Genomic DNA, 7,153 nt, shown 5'->3' on the forward strand with positions numbered 1-7,153 from the left:
ATTGGATCTACATGTTAACGTATCTTATATCAGGTCTGGTGAGTTGGATTTGGATCCAACTCATCTGCAATGAATTGATGATCTGAATGCTCTGCATCATCATTAGTTGGTATTTGGATCAGTTTTGAGTCTGAACTATTATCACTAATACTCCCCCACAAACCCGGCATTGGAGAATGTCATAAGATATGTTTGGGCCTTGAATTCTAAAACATGGATTTAGTTTTTTTTTTAAGAGTTTAAATTGCATTCTTGAAAGAGTGAAAGATAGGTTTAGTTAAAGGCTTGGTAAACACATCTTCTACTTGTGAACCATGTACCTAGTTGTTGTTAAGCCACATTCTCGTGAACAAAGTGATAATCGATCTTAAATAAAAAACAAGATTCACTGTCATTTGGACCACTGATAAATTGTCATAAAAATTAGTTGGAGCTTGGCAATATCGATGGGACTCTAAAATGGGGAGGCTACATATTCCCGACAGAAATCGGGATCCTACATGATTGCTCGCTGGTGGTGACCACTGTCAGCCTTCGTGAAGAGAGAGCGATGAATGTCTACTCGTTGGTAGTGTGTCGTCGATCAACACCTCTTCCGCTGTAGCAGATTTCCCAAAAAAATATAACGGGAATCCAATGAGAGAGAAAAGAAATGCAGTGACAACTTTTTCGGTGAGCTTCGAAAGAACGCTGATGCACCCACATGTGCAGCGAATATGCAGAGTGGGCCCATAACCCAATGTTGGCATTCTCAAAACAAAACCGGAATGTAAAAGCAAGAATACATACCAGCATATGCCATGGATGAAATGAGTGTTGGTGTCGGTGCACGACGTTCTCCTCAGCCGATCGACGCCCATGATGAACCGAGGCAGTCAAGTCGATGGTGCGCAGGACCCTTAACCCAAATGAGAGAAAGAGGACACCTTGGTTGCTCTCATCAAGCATCTGATGATACATGAAATGCACATCATTTTCATATATTATTCATGCATTTTTATGTATTTTGAAGGATAAAAACTCATGTATTTGTGTATTTAGCTGCGAAAAAGCCACAATTCGAATTTCAGTGGAATTTGAGCTAAAATGAAAGGCAATGCAGCATTTTTAGGGTAATTAGAGCAAACTGTAAGGTAAATCGGATCCAGACCCGATCCAAAGATAAAATATTAGATCATGGACCGGACCCAAAATCAAAATATCCATGCGCCCACATGATCCAAGGTGCAATCCACAAACTTTTTCTTAAAACCCCCTCTTTACTAAGCAATTAGGTAGTTAGTATAAATAGTAAATAATGTTAGCATTTAGTTAGAAGTAATTTTATTTTTAGGTAGTTTTTAGAATTAGAAAATATTTTAGTGGTTTAAATAGTTGCAAAAATTAGGGTTCAACTTTTTTTGGAGTTTAAGAAAATTGCCCCTCCCTATTCCTTTCTCTCTCCTCCTTCCACTTTCTCATCCCTTTACCCTTTTTATTTTTCTTCTCATCTTATTTCCCTTCTCCCTTTCTTTCTTCCACTTTGTTTTGTGTTTATCTTTTGTGTATGTTGTATTTTATTTTGCAGGCGTTGCAAATTTCTCTGGAGAGCTTCCAACTCAGATTCAGCTTGTTGTCTACCAACACCGAGACCCAGTCATATTCTCTCTTCAACCGGGCCTCCATCTATGCTTTCAACACTGATCTCCCCCTCTGCAATTTGGCTCTTGAAAAGTTGCAGCAGCTGGGAATAAGTTGCAAACCTCCCAAGACGTCTAGGGCATGTTTTCAATCTCCATTGATCACTCGTGTTCTCCCCCAATTCATCGGATGAGCCGAGAGGTAAGCCTTTCTTTCCCTTGTCTTCTAGTGTCAGGTGTGTTGTGTCATGTTGTAGGTCTGGTTGTGGGTCAGCCTTTTGAGTGTTCTGTTAGTCTAAACTTCATATTTTTATGGTTTAAAATGTTGTTTTGATCGAGTTCTTGCATGAGCAAGAACCGATCTTGAATCCTCTATTCAACCGATTGAATCAAAATCCACCAATTTCTATTTTTAAAAACCAATTGGTAGAATAGTGTATATAGTGTAAATAGTTTTATTTTTAATTTTCAATTTTCATTTTTCATTTTTCATTTTTCCTTTAGTTACTTAAATTTTGATTTTTGTATGAGTTTGACAGGTCTGGTTGTGATCTAGCTGCAGCAGATCCGACCATTAGTTGTTCAGTTAGTGTTAGAGTTAGGTGTTAGATTAGTTTAGGTTAATGTCAAGTCAATGATTGATTTTAATTTTAATTTTAATTTTAATTTTATTAACTTTTGTTCTGATTTTTAACGGGAACAAACATTTGGTCAATTAGTTGTATTTGCTATTGTTAAATCTTTAAGTTAGGTATAGTTAACTAGTAAGTACATTAGGATATATTTGATAGTTATCATTAGTCGAGTAGTATAGTTTGTCTTATATTTTTTTTAATTGTGTTACTAGTTTTCATTTGACCAAATTTGGTTCATATAGGTCAATTAGATTGAGTAGAGTGAGGTCAACATATGTTAGTGCAATTAGTCTATTAGGTTAGCATTTCAATTTTTTTTCTTTGCATTTCATTTTTAGCAAGCTTTGACTTTTGATTAGGGTTAGGTCATAGAAACCATGTAGTGTATTTTAGGTAAGTTCAATTAATTGTTTCCTTTAGCCCTAAGTAAATCTTGCATTTTGAATCCTTAGGTTAATTACCCAATTTTGGTTCTATATTTTATTTTTTTTGGCAAGTACTCATTTTGGTAGGTTTAAAGTAGTAATTAGATTTTTTAGTTAGGGTTTCATAAAAATTGTCTAGTGTATTTAAGTAAGTAAGTGGCATTTTCTTAAGTCTTACTTTAGTTTCCATTCTTTGATCTATAGGTTAGATTTTGAATTTGAATTGATTAGCATAAATTCCAGATCTTGTAAAAATCATATAGGGTGGTAGTTTAGGCAAGTCGAGTGATTTATTTGTTGAAGTTTTATTTGCTTTCTTATTTGGGATGCTTAGGTTAATTTGAAATTTTTATTCCTTTAGTTTGTAATTAGAGAAAGTTCTATTTGGGTAACTCATTCAGGAGGTCTTTAGCATAGGAAACATTTTCAACCTTGCCTTGCTTGTTTCTTGGCTTAAGTTTAAAAATTTATTTAATTGCTCTTTTAATTATTAGTTCAAATTCATTTTTTTATTTTTAGTAGGTTGTATTAAGTCTTAGTGGGGTCCACTAGGGAGGCATGAGCATCCAATCTTGAATCAAATTCATAATCAACCCTTGTGCCCTAATTAGCCTAATTGGAGTTCATTTAGCTTTAAATTAGATTCTAAAATTAAGTAAGGTAGCTGTCTTTAAACTCAATCTTTATATTCAAGATAATTTAGTATAGTTTACATTAAGTACATTTGGTTAGTGTACTTTTAGTTGTTTAAGTTACATTAGTTATGCGTTTAGTATAAATATTGCTAATCTATGCTTAACTTAATTAGTGAATCGTGTATTTAATCAAGTTAATTTAGTCTAACAAATTATATTATTGTAGTTAGATTCTAATTTTTGTCATTTATATTCCTTCTATGGTTAGCTCTGTCATGTTTAAATTTGTTTAGTCAATGTGTTTAGCTTAGTTAGGTAAATTGGTTAATTTAGCACTTTTCATTAATGCTTAGATTAGTTATTGTAATGGTAGCATAGTTAGCAAGTAGTTGCTATTATTTTAGTTCTTAATTATTTTATTTATTTATTTGCTTTAGAGTAGGTTTAAATTCATGATTTTTCTATGCTTTGCAACAGTAATTAATTTTTAACTAATTACTTCTTTGGTTTTTATATTTTTAGTTAGTTAATCAGTCAAGCGAAGTCAAAATAGAATTTCTGCAAAATTCACATTTTTGATAAAATTTGGGTTATCATTTCATGAATGTTTGCCACACGTTTTGACCTGAAATTTTTTATACTGATTTCATCAGCGTGGCTACTATGTCTCAGCCAAATTTTAGAATTTTTCATGCTAATTTGGTCAAGTAATTAAATTGATTTCGAAAACTAGTTCTGTAGAAATTCTTGTTTTGATTCTTTGTTGTCATGGGGCACTTCCATGAATTGAAAAATCATTTTTTTGTGAATTTCAGATGAATTTTTAAACTTTGTAAATTGGGTTTAATCCCTGAGTCTGATTAGAATGTCTCTATAAAAATTCAGAGTAATCTGACTCCATTTACTTTTTCAAAACTCCGATTTCCTAAAGTCTGCCCCAGTATTTCCTGCTCGGCTAGTAGTTAGGGCAATTTAGCAAATTTGTATTAGAATTAGGGTTTAATTTTAGGTTCTGTTATTTTGTCAAAATTTAGTAAATTAGTTTGGATTCACTTAGTTAATTATTTAATTTCATGATCTACTTGCTTTGTAGTTTGGTTAATAGTTCATTGATTAGTGTATAGTAGTTATAGTTTTAGTAGTGTTAGCTTTAATTTATTTATATTTTAATAATTACATTTTTATTATTTTTGTTGGTTGGATAATTAGTTTATTTATTTTATTAACATGTTTTTTAGTTGATTTAAATATTGTTTAGTGTTAAATAAATTAGGCACTAACATTATTAGTTAAGCTGCATAGTTTATGTTATTTTTGCAGGTTCAAATCCATAAGGAGGAGGTCAGATAGTGAAGTTGGATGCAGTGGCTTCCTCAGCAAACATCAGAGTCCCAGAACATAGTTTAGATTTTAGTACTTATTATTTTGTGAACTTGTAATCAGTGCATTTCTTTTATTTTTTAAAATATTAATAAAGTGAATAATTCAAGCGAATTATGCATTGCCTCATTTCATTCCTAGAGTTCGACCTGTTCTTACCACTAGTGTAAACTGGTTTATTTTTATTATTTGGTGTACAGTTTACACGCGAGTTTTATTGAAAATTTGTTTAAAAAATTGCTTTCATAAAAGCTACACCAACAATCATGCCTCAATTTAAAGTGGGAGGAGAGTGAAGGGTTACATACATGGCATTCATGTACGTGAACCCTTCACATGCCATATTGAATGCGAACTCTTCACATTAATGTAACCCACTCCCCACTAATGCCTTTATTAGTGCCTTGTGTCAAACTGGGTCACTTAAGGTTAGACTTGGTCCAAAATATCCAACATTCTCATGTGAAGGCTGAGCTAGCAGGATTTTTTTTTGAAATCTATATACCCATTTTCATGAAAGATCTAAACAAAAGTGAGAAGAAGAAAAGGAAAGTAAACACACTCTATTTACTTGGTTTGAAAGGAGGGATAATGCTTTTCTTATTATACAATCATTAGCTCTTTACAATTGTAAAGACTATTTCCCACATATCCTAGTGAGATCACTCAGCTACAATACAACAATTGGTAGTTTTCATCCTCACCGAGATTCCTTCCCTTGTAGTTTGATTTACTGAGAATGGAGAGTTGCAGACTTATCCTTTGATACTTCATACTCATCCTTCAACTCTTCTAGAATACTGGTACCATTTGATCCTTCATTTGCTGGTATTTGGATCAATTTGAAGTCCAGACTAGTATCACTAGTACTTTCCTATAATCCAAGTTTGAGCCTTGAATTTTGAAGCATGAATTTAGTTTTTTTTTACGAGTTTAAAATGCTTTTTTGGAAGAGTGAAAAAGATTTAGTTACTGGCTTGGTAAACACATCTGCTACTTGTAATTGTAAGGGGATGAACCATGTAACTAGTTGTTGTTGAGCCACATTCTCACAAACAAAGTGACAATCGATCTCAAATGAAAAACAATATTAACTGCAATGTGAAGAATAGATAAATTATCATAAAAAATAGTTGGACCTTGGGAATATCAATGCCAAGATCCTCAATAATGAAGTTAAGCTATGTGATTTATGCTGCCATTGATGAGAAAAAATGATACTCAGCTTCAAAACTTGAAAAAAAAATAGTTGGTTGTTTATTGGCACTCAAAGAAAGTGGTGAATATCTCATAAGTCCTTCATAGTGAATTTGAAATTTAATTTGGAAATAAACTGAATGAAAAATGTGTAATTACTTCCCATAATTATAGTGTCATCAACATAGAGAAGCAATAGTATACAACCTAGATTCTTTTGGCAAATTTAAAACAAAAAACTGCATCACTGCAATAAAATCCCATGGCTAATAAGAAAATGTTGAACCTATCAAACCATGCTCGAGACAACTGCTTAAGTCCTTATAAAGCCCTTTTTAAATTATAACTATAATTATGCCTTTGAGAATCTTGGAATCCGAGCTATTGTACCATTAATACAGGTTCAATTAAAAAACCACATGAGAAAGTATTTTTCTTAACTAATTGTCAAAATTTTCACCTATGAGCCAATACTACAAGGAATTACCTATCTATTGACGCACCAGTAACGAATTATATTTACTGCCCTGAAATATGTTCATGCCAGTATAGAAGTACGTTATACTGTCATGACTATATTTCACGTCAGTGAAGTAAAAATCTTTATGTTATGGTTATGGTGGTTGTGTGATGATGGGAGAAGATGTCTTAATAAAGTTAACTCTTGGTCGTTGGATGTATTCTTTAGCAACTATGCAAGCTTTTAATCTATCAAGAGATCCATTTTCTTAGGAACAAGTTTCCAAGGGTTTTTGTTTCGTCTCTCATAGCTCGACACCACCTGAGGTGGTTTAAAGCCAAAAAATTATGTGGGATTTGTTTTCACATTCCCGTGTTTGGACCGAGTAATTATATTGTAGGAATTCAAATATACAGTGTTCCTAATAATAATATCACATTGAATTAGATTTTTATGGTGTTGTTAATCGATGTCACAATTTTGCTGATTTCCAGCAAGATTTTGTCCATATAATTGGCCCACGATTTCACATATATCTGATCAGTGAGACTGCCTGGTAGGATTCAACTGCCTATTAATCGGCACATAAATATCTCATAAAAATATCTTGTAGGCCCTATATAAATATCTTATAAAAATATCAAGTGGGCTCTACAGGGATATGGATGCCTTTATATTACTTTGGTCTATAGTGACAAACATTTTTATCGACAATTTCTCATTTTTCAAAAACTCTCAAGAAATTGAAAACATTCCATAAATCTCACATTCTTTTTTTGGCAAAATCTCAACAATAAAAAAA

Source organism: Nuphar pumila, chromosome 15 (assembly GCF_984573655.1).
Source record: "Nuphar pumila chromosome 15, dmNupPumi1.hap1.1, whole genome shotgun sequence".
Lineage (NCBI taxonomy): Eukaryota > Viridiplantae > Streptophyta > Magnoliopsida > Nymphaeales > Nymphaeaceae > Nuphar > Nuphar pumila.